Below are 18,226 nucleotides of genomic sequence, written 5' to 3'. Positions count from 1 at the left end.
ACTCTTTTAGAATTTGATATTATCAACATTCGTAAAACGATCAACTATCTATATTGCTGTAGTTTGGACCTGACTGTTCTTTGTCATTGTAAACAGGGAATATCTATATTGCTGTAGTTTGGACCTGACTGTTCTTTGTCATTGTAAACAGGTTTTTTTTCCACGTTTTAGCGTTCTCCATCTGCGCCCCCTGTAATGAAGACAATATCACCAACAAGGGAAAATACGATTTTACCTACGATATAGTGAAACATCAAATGTGCGTAACTTTTCCTGTGTAAAGTTATTCGAGCGGACTGGATTTTCACATCGGTGACAAGCTGTTCCAGACATTTGTATGCATTCACAATTGATAAATCCAGAATAGTTCAGGCTTCTAGCCAGCCATCCGCCCCCTGGCTTTTTGACAGTTAGTGTTCTTAAAGGGACCTATGTTGACAGGCAACTTTCCACTATATATAACCTTACTATTGTATATCAATTTTGACAGGCAGTTTTTTAACATTAGTTATAATATCAACGTTTTGGACAGGCCTACTAGCCCTAACTAAAACCTAAACCTAAAACATCCACAAGCAGAGTATACCACCTTGCAACTTAAAATGAACGTTAAAAATACCCTATGGCTTTTGGTAATAGATACAGTTTGCCAAAAATGAATAACAGATAAAACAACAGCTGACTGTACTGATATCGACAGACAGCCTGCAACGTAAAACACCTACCAAAATCTATAACAGGAAAGTGATACAATTATTAATGCGAAACGTAAACGTTTACATAAAGAGTTTTAAATATTCATCACCGTCAATAACAATTGTTTACCGAAGTAGCCGAGTCAAATTCATATCAATTTAACGTTAAATTACCTTATCAATCGTAGATCTCCTAGCTAATTACCTAGGGAAATAGCATTGATATACGGTATGCAATACGCCGTAAACAAATATCACTGGTTCTATAGTCAACAGAATTGCACAGTTTAGCCATAGGCAACAATTATCATAAAATCACTGCCTTTTTATGTCCGCCACACAGTGGTACAGCGAATCGATTCGTGTTCGCAGGGACCTACCGACAACCGAGTGATTTGCCTAGAGTATCGAGACGTGTGAGGCAGTTATTGTATAGCCTTTTGGCATTCTAATGATGAGAGGAACCGCTCCAATTTATACATTGTTTATTGCTAAGGTTAAACAGCAATAACGCAAGTCCTCGGTTCGTATTTTTCCTATTATGGTGCAAAACTGTGTTTATGACAAAATATCGATTCTAAACAACGTGTTCTTTGTTTTAATTGTCTTTGTTGGGTTTGCTTTTATATTTCCCGTCTTGACAATATTGATCTGTTTTATCTGACATGTTTCATGCGTTGTTAGCGGACTGTAATAAACTGTTACACATATATTAGTATAAGGATGTAGTATACTGTTACAAGGTACACATATATTGATATGAACTGTTATACATGTGGTGATAATGTGCTGTAACATGTATTGATATTAACCTGTAATGTACTGTAACATGTTGATATGGACATATGTGCTTATACTTAGCTGTAAAGTGCTGTAGCATGTGTTTATACTAAGCTGTAAAATGTTGTAGCATGTGTTTATGCTAAGTTGTAAAGTGCTGTAGCATGTGTTTAAACTAAGCTGTAAAGTGCTGTAGCATGTGTTTATACTAAGCTGTAAAATGTTGTAGCATGTGTTTATGCTAAGTTGTAAAGTGCTGTAGCATGTGTTTAAACTAAGCTGTAAAGTGCTGTAGCATGTGCTTATACTAAGCTGTAAAGTGCTGTAGCATGTGTTTATACTAAGCTGTAAAGTGCTGTAGCATGTATTTATACTAAGCTGTAAAGTGCTGTAGCAAGTGTTTATACTAAGCTGTACAGTGCTGTAGCATGTGCTTATACTACGCTGTAAAGTGCTGTAGCATGTGTTTATACTAAGCTGTAAAGTGCTGTAGCATGTGTTAATACTAAACTGTAAAGTGCTGTAGCAAGTATTTATACTAAGCTGTAAAATGTTGTAGCATGTGTTTATACTAAGTTGTAAAGTGTTGTTGCATGTGTTTAAACTAAGCTGTAAAGTGCTGTAGCATGTGCTTATACTACGCTGTAAAGTGCTGTAGCGTGTGTTTATACTAAGCTGTAAAGTGCTGTAGCATGTGTTTATACTTAGCTGTAAAGTGCTGTAGCATGTGTTTATACTAAGCTGAAAAGTGATGTAGCATGTGTTTATACTAAGCTGTAAAGTGCTGTAGCCTGTAGTGATACTATTCTGAGATTTATGTGCTGTAACATGTGTTAATATAAACCGGTAACTCATGCGTTTGATACTAAGCTGTTATGTAGCGCTAAGCATGTGTTGATGTCAAGGTGCTAGGTATATAACATGTTTTGATATTAAGCATTGAGCTGTAATGTAATGTAACACATAAGCTGGTAGTAAACTATAATGTATATAAGGCATAGTAAGTTCAGCTGTTGTATACTGCGAAAAAACAAGGTATTACTGAAGTATTAACAACATATCTATTTGAACTCAAAATCAATCACACTTTGGCAGAATGTGACCAATAAATACATTTATATGAAAAAGTACTAGGGAAACAAGACCAGGTGATCCAGAAGGGTATGTTTCTACTTCTTCATCGAAAAAAAAACGCCATCCAAAGCTCAGTTGAAACCATGAAATGTAACATTCACATAGTGAGAGTCGGGCATTGACAAAAGCGACAATACATAAAATTGAGCATAATCAAGAACGTCAACCATTAAATAACACATGAAAATAAAATCATCAAACTTGTTTATCATCTTCTTCATCAACCTGCATTTCTCGAAACATTACGTTGTATCGGGACAGTAGATTGGGAAAGTAGAGACATTGCTGTCAAGAAAGAGGAGTTGCACGATTTGAAATTCGGAATCGTTACGCTTATCGAACAGCTATGTAGTAAGCCGTCCATGTTGGTCTCATGTGGTATGCACAGATAGAGGAAAGCGGTTCGTGAAGGTGAGTGTGGGTGGTCTGGTGTCCTAGTGGATATCGCACGTTCCTTTTACCTAAACGATGTTATCTTTGTCAATTGTCCTGGTTATTATTATTTTACATTAAAGGGGCCTCAGTGTTCAAGTGGTTAAGGCGTCTGACATTCTGCTACCACTCGCCCTCTACCGTTGGGTCGCGGATTCGAGACCTGCGTGGGGCAGTCGCGAGGTACTGGCCTCAGGTTGGCAGTTTTTTCTCCGGGAACTCCGGCGTTCCACCATCGCCAAAACTTGGCACGTCCTTCAATGACCATAACTGTAAATATGACGTAAAACACAAACAAAACAAACCAAAACTTTTGATTAACGCAAAAGATCACTGAAAACAGAATCTCGGAAATAAGCTTTCTTACTAATGACGTCATTTGAACCACCAAATTGTTGTCGTCTGCTCAGAAATCAGAAATATATCAACATGTCGGTGAGTAATGGAAGAGACTGGCGTCTTTCAGTAGAGAGCATCAGACAAGTAGGTCACTCGGAAATTGAAATTTGTCTATTTCAACAGGATCAGACGATCCTGGACGTATTGTCCCTCGACATTGGCAAGTCGGGAAAGATCGTTTATTTTATGGCCTGTAATGTGGTTTCTTTCAAATCTAAATCAAACATGGGTGTTTTCAATAACTAGAGTGTGGTTGGTCGATATCCGTAGCTATAAGTAGGGAGAGATATCGCCTGTTACATCAAAGCAAAAACGGTCAAAGTATTGATGGTTTCACAGTGACAAGGAAATGTGCACATTAGGATAACCCTGCAATGAAGAAATAAAAGGCCTCACTGAAATCAGTACGGTTTAGAAGAGAGCACTCGTGTCACACACGAAACACATCAGCGATGTGTGTTGAGTCTATCAAATACAATATGAACGTTATCTTATCCTCTTAAAAGAATTAGCCCTTAGGAAATGATATTTTTTATACCAGCTTGAAATGAAATGAAAAACAAACACACACAAACAAAATCATAAATTCTAGGAAATGAACTATTTGTTGTGGAGCTATGCATTTGTTGTTCGCTTTGGGGGACACGCATTTCCTTATCAGGTGGCCTTTATGGACGTTTCCATTTTGAGTTGGCTTTCATATTGTCTTTAAATGTTAACTGGAATCCAATGCTTATTGTCTACTTCACCTGTTTCTCCGTCTTTTAATGATTTTTTTTACAAGATTATATTTGTAAATCCCGCTACCAGAAGAGTGTATGTACGACATTTGCAAAATCAACATTATAACTTCCTACCGCGACTGGTAAAACAGTCACATCTGCATAATAACGTTCAACGAATAAAGCATTTTGACCATTTTCAAAGAGTAATGAATACAATTTTTTTTTTAAATGAGTGTCTTGATTTCCCCTAGGAATGATAATAATAATAATAATATACAACATTTATATAGCGTCCTCTAAATTACTCTTAAGCGCTTTAGTAGGAAGAGTGTAGCATAGATTGATTAATGTTGACAAATGACACGGACATTGTCCATAGCAACTATAATTTATATGACATATCACCTTAATTACTAGGACACTCCTAAAAGAGTCAAAGCGGGTGATTCACATTACACGAAACGAGCATCGTTGGTTGTCATATATACCGCTAGCAATCTATAAGGAAACCTTTTCGACGATGATTGAATTACTCTTTATCTCTAACACGCTCTTTTAAGGATCCCCGTACCACTGCCAAAAACTGTAACTAGGCACCAGAAACTGTATAAATCAACAACAGTGTTCGAAGTGTAAAAATGCAGCGGGGTCAGACCCGGATTTTAACCATGGACTTCAGATTGTTATACTATCGCTCTAACTGATTGATCTTTCTGGTCAAAGGGAGTGGACTGGCTAAACTGTGCTTCAGTTAGATACAAACTGAAGGAAGGGGAGGTTACTGTATTTAGGAAAACCCACAGTACAGTAGGAAAGGAATCCTTAATGGGCGGTTTGGTCGAGTGGTTAACACTCCGGCCTTCGAAACAAGCGGCCGGGGTTCAATCCCCGAAGTCGTCGAACGCATGGATTATTAGAGAAAGTGTTTTTCTCCTGACCACACAACTCCAACAACCCAGGTGGACTATAAAATGGTCTGGGGTGGGTGTTGTGGTGTCTGTGCTGTAGCATATAAGTGATGTGGAACTGTATATGATACCGTTGGAAGCACTACAAACAGAACACAATACATCTCCAACACACACAAACAGGCATACACACATAGGGAGATATTAGCCAGGTGGCATAGGACTAGTAGTTGGCGCCTGATAAGGCAGCTCCTGCGAATTCCTCAATATTGTATTGATTATTATATATGTGATAATTGTATTGACTGTATAAAATTATATATATATGTACTGTAAAGCGCTTTAGAGTGGCTTATGTTAGCTATATAGGGCGCTATATCAAATGTTGTATATATTTTTTAATTTTATTTTTTAATTTCAATGACAAGTTTATCAGGGTTCCACTTGATCGTAACAGCTAAGGACACATGACGACGGGTAGGAAAGAGATGGAAAATGAAGCTCCTAAATGTTGTTGCCGTATACCAATTGTTGTTTCTTCAATGTTCCCTAGGCAGAAGGCGCAGAAGAAACCAACCGATTGTGTAGCAACCGGGCATCACATTGTTTTAAGAAAGCATGTAGAAGGTCTATTCGTTTGGTTTCATTGAGTAAAGCGTCCTACTAACAGCTAAGGTCATTTAAGGACTAAGCATGAATGAGTTTATATCTGCTGGAGGTGTATTTTGGTTCCTTTGCTTTCTTGCGAAAAAGCAGATCTGATGGCGACTTTAGAGTTCTACCTCACTAAAACATCATGCCGAAAGCACTCAGTTCAGTAATCCACCTCGTAACCTTACTATATTATCTCTCCGAAATTACTTGTGTTCGCTATTATAAAACTAATGACAGCAGAACCAGACGATCGACTGACAACCGAGGAATAAACATATTCGATTGTTCACGTGATTTCGCCGATACAAATGAGTAATCTAAAGCGTAATGTATAAATATTTTGGAGCAAATGATGTAGAAAGTTCCATGTTTTATTACCTTGCATGACAATTGCATTGAGGTGTAAATTTTGAAACCAATCTAACTTTAGAAATAGTCATCCGGTCACTAAAGGTATTATAACATTTTACAACAAAATCTTGTTGATTGCATAGCTAATGTCATGCTTGCTGACCAGAGCAAAAGAATCATAAACTCAACTTTTCATTATCATTATTTTACTAAAGTTTGTATTCAGTATGAATTGTTCACATCAAAGTCAAAAATATATAATAAAATATTAGAAACAAAAAGTAGAGAAGCACGTATAACGTATTTAGAAAAGGATGTTGAAGCAGAATGTCAAACTATGCACAAGTATCAGGACCACGTAGAATAAAATGAATTTAGTTTCGTACTTGTTATTATCTCGAAATTTGGAGATAATTACGCGAAATTTCGAGAGAAACTCATTCGAAATATGTGATACAAACTCGAAATTTCGAAAACACGCAAAAAAAGTCATTTATGTTTATCCTACGTGGCCCTAATGCTCTTCCGTATCAAACAAACTTTAAACCCTTTACTAAATAATTTCACTATTGTGTCTATTCAGGACTCATCAGTGTTAGTCAATGTCAAAGGAAAATAATAAAATACACAGGGGGGGGGGGGGGGGGGGGGGGGGGAGAGAGAGATGGTGCTTAACTGATTCCAGTGAAATTGAAATAGGCGACAGCAATGATAAAAGCTGATTATCTTCACTGTTAACTGTTACTTCTATATGATAAATATGTATTGCCCTTTTGGAAGGGGAAACACTATTATTTGTTTCCCATTTGAAGGGAAATAAGTTTAAAGCATAACTCATCGTTATCTCGTAATCAGTAAATATCAACTCCATATATCATTCTATAATCAATTTATAGATGAGAGTAGTGGATAATCTCGCGCTATTACATCTATTTATAGCTCGAAAATAATAATCTAAACAAAACTTAACTACATGGTTATAACTCAAAACCTGTAGATAAACACACCGTATCCTACAGCTTTGCTTTAGCCGTTTTCTAAAAAATCTAAATTCATATCATCATAAACTGCAATAGAGCAGTAAATAATACCATACTTTCATATAATCAATTAGTGAACAACATCACAATATTGTGCATTGTAGCAGTAAATAGCATATCTGATGATTAGTGGAAAATAGATATGCGATAGCATGTACTTTATGTCTAAACAGCATCACCAAAACTGTGCAGAGCTCGACATCCGAATGCGATGAATGTGTTTCAACTATTCAGTTACAAACAACATGTAGGTTTTTCTTAAGTATGTGTAAAGTAGTAGTTCAATACAACGACATGAGCTTAAATTCGCGGTAGTTCATAGATTTAAGTGTCTTCTGGTTTCATTATTAAAGCCCCGATCTCCTTTTGAGGACATGACTTGCTAAGATTTGACCTAGATTTATATGGCGGGTGTCATTGATGAAGCAAAATGAGATTACTCTTCCGGAACAGATGGTCAGCTTCCCGTTGAACTATATCCAGTGATTTCCGTTGTTTTACACTTCATTATTATTTTGTTCATTAATACATACGGTTGGTCTACTAAATGAACGAATGTGTTTCTGTTGCTATACCAATCTTATTACAGGGTTTCCCACACAATGTTCACAAATTACTTCTATTGTCTAGCATGGATTACTAAAAGCAATAGTAAGCAACTGCACAAATATGACAAATATTTGTTTTTCTTAATCCTTTATTGGCTATTTCTATAGGCTTTTTCAATGCATCATAAATATTTTCGGATTTTTTTATTGAATATGACCAAACTCCACTCTAGTGCATCTGAACGAGATCTCGAATATATCCTTATTAGTCTCGAATGATTCTTAACTATATCTGGAATAAACTTAAACTATTTCTTACATATCCTCTAAAGATGTATCGGATATGTCCTACCCTTTTTCAGATATATTCCAACTATATCTCTGAAAATAACCTAGCTATATCTTGAAAATATCCAAGCTGTATCGCAAAAATGTCCAGGCTGTATCTCGAATGTGTCTTTAAAAATGTGGTTCTTTCTCTAATACTACTACCCCTTTAATTCGAATATGTCCTAAATATATTTCAAAGATATTCCAATTATATGTCGAGTATATCTGAAATGTATCTCGATCAAATTCGTATTTTATCTCGAATACATCATAGCTATATTTCGAATATACATACCTTCGCTGGTTCCTGTTTCCTTGATTATGTCGTAACGTACTCTTGTCTTGTCTCAACGTCAGTGTGCAGTTATTACTGAAACGGTTGCTGTTTAAAAGAATGATGACCAAAAAAGTTATTTTACACTTGAGATGATTAATTACGTCAGTTAAACACGGCAACGTTATAAGTCACCTCCATGGCTTGCATCCTGATGTCTGATAGTTATCGATAAATAAACCATTTACCAGCCTCACTCTTTAAATATAATGCCAATTAATCCAACATTGGTTTAAAAAGCAAATGTATATTTCATTAGAAATCACAACGTCGACAGCACTTCTCATAATCGTCTCGTCTGCCAATGGCCTGCCGTGATTGAAAAAATCACAAACCGCCTAGCGCTGCATGACTGATAAGTCCTTCAGAGCAGTTAAACTATTAATCACGCCGCTAACGTATGTCCAACCGGTTACCTTTTACTACATTAGTAATAAAGTATTAGTTGTTTTCCACAATCACGGACCGTATTTTATGAAACCCTGTAGTATGATAGCACGTGACAGACATTTTCTTAGTTATGTAACCGACTACATCGGCGTTTAAGTCAACAAACCAGCACACAAAAACAGTGATGTTTGTTTCCGTTATGAAATGGATATCAACAATACGCGATTCTGATCACGAGCTACATCACCAATCTTGACCAACACGCGTACAAATCCGTTTATCGAGTCCATGTCTGTGCTTTGAATATTTATCCAAAGGGAAAATGCCGTGCGCATGTGTACTCGTCCCGCGTACACGGTTCACCAGTCGTCAGTATCGGTTTAAGGGTATACTCTGTGACCACACTCGACTAGCTAGAGACGAGCTGTCGCATACTTCCAGGACACAGTTTGATCGTTGCCAAGGTTACATATCCTGGCTCGTATGACACTTACACGCACATTTACCCAGTATGTGCGGTTCAGTTAACGACAACACGTGAACATCTAGTCTCGATGTGCTGCTTGTGTAATTAACTGTACCAGTGTATATATACGTCTGACCTAGATTTTTATCGATAATGTCGCGTAGCCTACTGTTTCCTAAACAGTAAATAGGGCGATCAGGATTAAATTCGTTGAGTTGAAGAGCAATTGAATCTGCAGTGATATTATAATTAGCAGATACGGTCGCCTGTCTGTAGCCATCGATTTACTTCGTCGTCACTATAATAGAACGCAAATAAGTCGGATCCTTATACCAGATATCACCTGTCTGAGCCCAAGAATACACGATCAAATATCGCATGGTTGTATGTGTAATAACGTCATTACCATGTTAAATCGTCGAAAAAAGGTTTGTTCACTAAGAACTGCAGTTTAAAATCTTTCATGGCCTTAATTTATGTCACCTAGAATCTGAAACGTTTAAGAAGAGGCATGGTGAACTTGTTAACATTTTAGTTGGCATTCATATTGACAATAAGTGTTAAATGAAAGAAGAACTTTGCTTCTGTTAAATCTAGCATGTGTTGTGTAGACACAGATAGGAGAAGCGGTAAACTTTGTTATCTAAATATACTTTTTAGGTCACCTGAGACAAAGTCTCAAGTGACCTACTACGATCGCCCTTTGTCCGGCGTCGTCCGTCGTGCGTCCGTAAACAATTTACATTTTCGACCTCTTCTCCAAAACCCCTGAACTAATTTCAATGAAATTTTGCAAAAACCTTTCATGGCCACAGGTCCACTAAAATTGATTGTGAATCATATGGTCTCCAGCCCCCGGGGGCCTGAGGGGCGGGGCCAAAAAAGGTAAAATTGACTAAAATTTCAAAAATCTTCTTCTCAAGATCCAGGTATGGCAGAATCAAATACTCTTCATAGCTAGAAGGGTCTTAAGGTGCTTTGCTAAAATTGTGAATTTCATGAACCTGGGGTCTCACGTTTCCCCCTGGGGAGTGGGTAATCTTTACTATAGTTTACATAGGGAAATCACATTTTAGACTAACATTTGTTTAATTACCATTGGAAGTAATTCAATTTGGGTTAGCATTATCAGTATCGGATAGCAGTTTGATGGTATGCACATATCAGCCCTGACTGACCCCCCGGGGCATATGGGTGGGGCCAAAAAGCGTCGAATTGACTGAAATTTCAAAAATCGTCTTCTCAAGACCCAGATATGGTAGCATCAAATGCTCTTCATAGATGGAAGAGTCTTAGGGTGCTTTACCAAAATTGTGAATTTCATGACTCTGGGGTCTCACGTTTCTCCCTGGGGAAGGAGGGGGGGGGGGGCAAAATGTGACAGTTGACAGTTTGATACTTTGTAAATTTTGAGCCATCCCTACCCCACAGGGCTGTAGGGTGGGACCCAATGGAATGTGCTAAAATAGAATTTCTTCATTTTCCTTGTTTAGAATCAGAGGTGCTAGTTTCAAATACTTTTCAGTCTTAAATCTGCATGCTAGATATTGAATAAGGTGGTTTTATTGTTTTTTGTCACTTTGAATAATATTTCTGTTCATGTTAAAAACAAAAATCAACTTCCTGTATAAATATATCAGGTGACCGTTAAGGCCCATGGGCCTCTTGTTTAATACATGACGCCCTCCTAGCCAATGTTCTCATCCATACACCCATTCTAGAGCAGATTGTGTTGTTTCATTTCGGTATATCCCATACTGCAGGGGTTATATAAAGCGACAATATCATGCATCGCCAAAATACGTTATTCTACAATGCTGTCTGATACGGCACATTTTATTTGTTAAACCCTGAAACCCTTATAAAACAAAAAAAGGAAACTGATTTTTCAAACCAAATGATCCGTCGATTATTAAAATATACTTTGCTCAAACTAGGTTCAGTATTTAAAAACTCTTAAACATTTCATATTCAAATTATGAGGTGTCTTACACAGCTTAATTTTAATCCTTATTTTTCACTTTTGACATTTTCTTGAAATGTTTTTTGTTTGTTTGGTTTGATGTCACTTTGTTTAACGTCCTATTAACAGCTAAGGTAATTTAAGGACGTGCCTCCATGTGTGTAGTGTATGCGTGCTTGCGTGTGTGTATGCAAGAGACAGGGTATGTTCTTGAAATGGCAATGTATCCATGTTAAAATAGGTCATAAGCCGATAGTACACAAACATTACTACTCTTTTATCGACATCATTTGGTTCTAAAGTGTTCACTTGTTTAAATCATACAGTGGTCAAGACTGCCGCAAAAAAAGTAAGGAGTTTGGTTTATGCAGAAGCTTCCCTTTCATTTCCTTTTGGATATAATAGTAGAACATGAGGGCCGTGGCACTTCCGGTGATTAGGTAGCTCAGTCGGTCAGATCGTTGGTATAACAATATGAAGTTCAGGGTTTTAATAAAGATTAACAGCCTGCTGAAACTGTTCACAATGTTGTTGATTATAGTTTGTTTATTTCATCTTTATCAATTTTCATATTAGTCCCGTAAGATTGATAAATAAATCGAGGGTCGAGGGTTAAGATTCTGTTACGAGACTGACATATCCCGATCTCGCTCAGTCACAGGTAATTGATTTTTTTTCTCGCACCGTCAGTTCGAAAAAAACTATTGATTTTTTCTAAAAACTACAAGTATCCCGCCTTGGGCCTCAAATGATAATGACCTCTTCACGACTAAAGCTACAGTTGAATGCTTGCGCGTAAAAATGTAGTCCGTCCTATAAATTATCTACAACATCAACTATCTAACAACATCAAAACTATACATTTAACGACAAAACAGAACATTTATAATGCAAATTGTCAATTTCAAGCAGTAAAATCGCGGATGAATACATCGCAGTGTAAAAATTCCGCGAAATGTCGTGTAAAGGTAAAAGACAGAACGAACGAGATAGACAAATCGAGTATGGGGTATAACGTAGGATATCTCTGTCTGAGGGGCGAGAAATGATTTTCTTTCAGAAATAATTGATCTAAAACATAGTCGTAATGTAAAAGACAGTATCTGATGCATGTTTGCATTTTTTGGCAGTGATTCAAGTATCCTTATGTGTAAATAGCATAAAAACAATTACTAGAATGAGCAGTAGGTTGTCGGTGTAGAAGCAAATTAATATTAATAGGTACTAATGGTAATTGGGACCATTACAAAGGTCACCAAGCACCCCGCACCTATGCTCGCAGTGCCAAAATACATTTACATAACAAATTGGAGCAAAATCGACCAATATTAAATTTCGACCAATCAGAAGTCGTGGCGGCCATCTTGGTTGACCGATCAGAATATGAAAGGTCATTTGCACACCCTCTTAAAATGTAGAACACTTATGTTAATTTCCGTCAAAAAGTTTTTGAGAAATGTGTCGGAGACCTTTTACGGCGAAGAAGAAGAAGAAAACCAATATGTCCCCCACTTCGTTTGGGGGTAAAATAAGTTACTGCACCCTACTGTCTTATACATTCATCAATCACATTTCGATAGCATGTGTATGTCTTTAGATTATATGTGCAGCATGTATCGTAGCGTTTTGTTAGCGTTGTTAAAGCGAACTTGTATATGTTTGATGATGTCAGAATATTTGATAACCTTTTATAACTTGTGATTTTGTCAATTATATGATATATATGATCTATAATATGATCCCTTCAGTCCTCTATAATATGGTTATGAACACCATCATAACAACAGACTAGCAATATACCGGGTATACAGCACAGCAGATACTTGTATTGATTTGATAAATGTTCAACGGCCTCATCAACATCCAATGTCATTTAGGACGAAACGGGTTATGAACCAAACAAAATTGACAGGGATGTAAACATCAAACAAATATCTATTAAATAGTTATGAAATTCCACAGTAAACACTGCATCCCTCAAGGAAATTTTATATGTCGAAAATGTTGAGAAATAAGTCGCCCATGTCATCAACCTGTCTTCAACATGTTGAATATTAATACAGTCTGTCATAACGTGCTTAACCGTAAACGGTAAACCGGGACTACGCAAACAGGTTGGTCATCACCTTTCAAAAAATATATATAGGTATATTGTATAACGGAAATGTGATGAAGGCTGCTACTCCGCTCTGTCTCGCCATTGATAAACGGTTTAGGTATTTTCAATACATGTCTTTCATTATACCTGTAGTTGTCATTTGGATTTCACACACGTCGGAACTTACGGTAATAAATCAAAGTAAGTATAATAAAATATAATGTATCATGATAACGTATCCCAAATGCAAAACAAAAAGACTATGAATTTGAATTGTTTGACTGGCAAGCAAATACTTTGAATATATCGTTTCGGAAACGAAACCATACCTTTTGAAACCTTTATGAAAAGGTATTAGCAATGAGTTTAAAACAATGGTTTGAGAGTAAAATACAACTGGGCGAGAACCGGATTTGAACCCTGGACCTGCGATTACCTTGCGATCGTTCTAAAAAACTTAACTACCCGATACATTGTAATTGACTATTCCACCGACAATTTTATCATCCAAATAAAACATAAGGGGTTAGGGGGGTTACGTTACGTTATGTTTGAAAAACAACAGAGGAATTTCTAGTGTTTTCTCTGCAATGGAACACGGTTCCTAAAGAGAATTCTAAAGCACGATCACCCTCACGTTGATCACGTGATGCGACACCTCCACGGGCCTTATATAATATAAAACGACAAATACTTGACATTTCATTTAAACGAACTAACACTTTTAACAAACGACAAAAAATATACCATATACTGTAATTGTATACATTTTCAAATAAAATACTTACAATACAAGGCTACACCATCACGTTTAACTGATATACCTGTTGGTAAGAGTTAACTCCCTGACTTTACTGACATAACCTGTAGCGGTAACTGGGTATAACATACACACACACACACACACACACAGATCTCGGGCAATGTGTGTGGGGTAAACTATCATAACCAATTATATAAGCTCTGTCTATAATACAACATTATATAGTGGAAATAATATGAGATGGAAAATTGTAAAAACAGCCACTTTTTATTCCTAATCTAAATTTCACAAATGTTAAAGAAATTCATTAACTTAATTTTTACCAACATTGCTGAAGTTCATGAAAAATCTTAAGGAAAAAGACTTTTCCTTAAACTGAGACTGTTTGGCAATGAAAAATATTCAATATCTTCAGGGAATTATTAAAGTATATGAAAATGATATATGTCAGTAATGTGCGTTTGAATATGAATTAAATATATTAATTTTAAGGTTCGAGGCATCACAAATACTGTGGTGGTAACATAAGCGATACCTATTACAAACAAAAGGAGGGCAATTACCAGCTGTTTTCAAAATTCAGAAATAAGTTAATTCCAAAAGGAACTTCAGAGTTTTGGCATTTGAAGTAGGGTGTAAGCGATTCTTGGAGTACACGGCGACAGATTTTTTTTCTGCCATTTTTGAGAAGTATTTTTATTTAGTTTAGGCATATTTGAAGGTTACAGTTTAACTAATTAACAATTTGGAGTTAAAAGTGTTAAAGAGAGAAAAATATTTTAATTTATCCTTAGTGTTCTGCTCTATGATATAACAGGCCTAACAAGTGAAGATTAGTTATTGTCTGTAACATATTTCCATTCTCTACAATAACAGCTTTGACCTTTCCACTGTAACATTACAAATCTGTCCGTATTATATCAATATCACAGTCAAATTATTCACCTGTTCCATTTTAAATTGGTTATAAAAATATTTTTTTAATTATTTCACATTGAGATGCTTGAACGGTTTTCTGTCAATTTTTACTTTCAGCAGTTTATATCACAACTAAAGCAAAGATTTCAGATTATACGATATATGTAAACTTAATATTTAGATTTTGGTTTTGTGTGTAACTGCATTATTTTCAAAGTAGATATCAAAAGTGACTTTTAGCATGTAGAATCTGCATTCTTGACGCACAAAACCATACTGTGAGGACAAAATCATTTCCTGTTGTGATTTTCTTTATCAATTCATCATTGAAATCTGTAAATTTCTGAAAACCAATTTTATTGGTGATTTCAGTAATAGAATAATAAGAATTTTGTTCTTAAAAAAGTCATAATATAATGTAAATTCTAACACGATTCGTTTGCAACGCGTGTTTTGATTGGATACGGACCATGTTCTAATCTGCGATAGAATCATGATCAATCGAGTTAAGCTTCTTCTATCGCTCGCAAGCCACACCCCGTTTCTAACCAAAACAATATGGCGTCAAGCTCGCCTCTTAGCGAAATCCCGCTGATAAGGCTACTAGGCAACAGAACAGAAACCACCGATGAAATGTATATTTTGAATGAATTAAAAAGTACACATTCCTTGTTCTTACCTCCATTTATTACTGAAACGATTGTTCCATCCGTGTGAAGGCATCTATTTAGATCCAAAATCAAATGAAACATTTCACATGTGTCGTATGCATTTACACAAAACTCTTCACAAAAATGTACGAATAATCACCGATTTTGTCGATAAGCACAGATTGGTATGCATACTTACCTGAAAGTCTCGAGTTCAAACCCAAATTTCATGTTCTAATCGCCAGTATAGCCACTCAAAACAACATACTATCCCCTAATTATGGTTTTATTAGTGATAAACTAAATTGAAAAAAGTGTTAACTTCAATCCTGGTATTGTTTTGCTGATGATATAATTCTGAGCAGTGATATAACGGTACTGTTGTGTTGTCTAAAGGAGCCCATGAAGTTATTAGAGGTACCACTGATGTTTAAGAGCAGTGGGAAACCTCCAATGTTAGACATCAATTTCAACAGGTAAGACAACAGATGTCCATTTCAACAGGTAATACAACATATGTCCATTTCAACAGGTAAAACAACAACAAATACATTTCAACAGGTAAAACAACAAATACATTTCTACAGGTAAAACAACAACAAATACATTTCAACAGGTAAAACAACAACAAATACATGTCAGCAGGTAAAACAACAACAAATACATGTCAGCAGGTAAAACAACAACAAATACATTTCAACAGGTAAAACAACAACAAATACATTTCAACAGGTAAAAACTGAAGAAAACAAAATAACTGATGTATGCAATTTTGTTTTCAGCTAGTACAATGTCATCATAAATTCAAAATTATTATATTAGCAATATATAATTCAAGTCTGTATCATTATGTACATGTAATATCATTTTGCAATCAAATCAAAGTTTATAATTGTCATTAAGAATTGAAACCCTATATATTGTCGTCGTGAACATTTACGTGATGTGTATTGGGATTTTTGTGTAGGAGTCTAATAAAGATTTTCCAGTAGATTCACTACTGGGAGCGCCTCATGTTTGAGATTCTTCATTATGCCACGGACGAGTACAACAAACGGAAGGATATCTGTGCCCTCCGGGAACATGTTCTGCTGGTCATCCGTGATTACAACAGGTAATCTTTTCACCATACAATATACTGTCAATAATTTCCTAGATGCTGTACTTTTAGGGTCCCCTCTAATCCTATCCTCCTTCTGTGAAAAAATATTCAAAATATTTTGTGATATATAAGGGATCTGTCATAAGTTTCCCAGAGACTCACAAACATGAAAAATAAAAAACTTGTATCATAAATCTTATACGATCGGAAACGAATGACAGATTCTTTTTATCATGTAATACAAAGTAAACTGTATAATTGTGATCTTAAACAGATATTTTGCACTTGGCCGCCTCTGTATTGTGACCTCATATCTGGAGTGATGTTACACACGTTACATAAACATAATTTATCACATAATGTTCTGAGTTATCCTGTGAATATACCCATGTCATAATTTTTTGCGAATTAACCCATGTAATATGACCTATCAGTCCTGTGATTGGTTGTAAGTTTTAATTGTGACGTCACGCCTAGTACAAGTACATGACGTCACAGACGTACGCAGTGGAGTCAAAATGGCGGCTTTTTACATTTCGAGGTTGCATGAAAATTGTCGTTTTACACAAACAAATGACACAAATCTTGAGTATGTGATCAAAAGGATTCATTTTCATTTCATATGAAATCAATGAAACTCGTCACAAAACTTTCATTTTAGCTCGCCAGAGGCTCCTAAAATTGAAAAATTCTTAGACTCGTTTCCTTAATCTCATATGAAATGGAAACTTATGTAAGATCCTTTATTTGTGGATGGCTTTATGACACTGCATAACACGGTATTCATATGAGAAATATGTATAGTGTTGTCTTTGCGAGCAAAAAAATGTGGCTTTTCCCCACTGGAGGCACTTATCATTTGTTTAACTCTTTTCCATTACATTTGTATAGTGAAATCTAAAAGGAAATTGAAAATATAAGTCTTTGAACTATCTATATACTTTTTGAAAATAAATGTAACAGGGTGTACTCGATGCACTAGGCCAGCATGTTTACTTGTATGTGTTGTCTATCGTACCCGTTTCATAAGGAATACGTGTAAGGTCGAGCAAATGCGATTGCACGAGTATTTCCAATACTCACGCCACCCTTGGTGTCGTGTACACACGCACCCGTAACCTTCCCACCTCACTCTGCACTGTGCTGCCGTCGGAGCAGGACGGACCTTTCCAGGCCTCTGGTATGTCATTATCATTTTAGTAGAAATGTGTAAATGTACATTAGCACAGTGCAATACTATATAATATAATACTATATTTGTATAATAACGTCGAAGCTTATTAAGCGAAAGTATAACTAAATAGTTTAGATAGACATAGTTTCGCATTTATTGTATTCTATCACCTATGACGTTAGATTCGCACTTAGTTCGACTCATGTATTTTAATATTGATATATTGTATTTTAGGTTTATCTACTGGACAAGTAATAAACACCAATGAACTCAAATATTGTGCTTGTTATAACTGATAGGAGCGAACGACTTTACATAAGGATGTTTATTTGTCCTATCCCTGCCATTTTGGGAGTGGGGGGGGGGGGGGGG

The 18,226-nt window shown here is 36.1% G+C and overlaps 1 protein-coding gene across 2 annotated transcripts in view; it reads left to right on the top strand.

Moving 5' to 3' along the window:
- Nucleotides 1-17,759: 17,759 nt before the first annotated feature.
- Nucleotides 17,760-18,226, top strand: part of LOC110450315 (dynein heavy chain 2, axonemal-like) — a 5,919-nt gene continuing 5,452 nt past the window's right edge. For both annotated transcript variants that reach the window (XM_021497780.1, XM_021497781.1), the window contains exon 1: nucleotides 17,760-17,860. The gene's annotated coding sequence lies outside the window, so the exon portion shown is untranslated. The remainder of the gene's footprint in view (nucleotides 17,861-18,226) is intronic.

Source organism: Mizuhopecten yessoensis, unplaced genomic scaffold (genome assembly GCF_002113885.1).
Source record: "Mizuhopecten yessoensis strain PY_sf001 unplaced genomic scaffold, ASM211388v2 scaffold5155, whole genome shotgun sequence".
Taxonomy (NCBI): Eukaryota; Metazoa; Mollusca; class Bivalvia; order Pectinida; family Pectinidae; genus Mizuhopecten; species Mizuhopecten yessoensis.
Note: the sequence above shows the minus strand (reverse complement) of the source record. Positions and strands in the feature narration are given on the sequence as shown.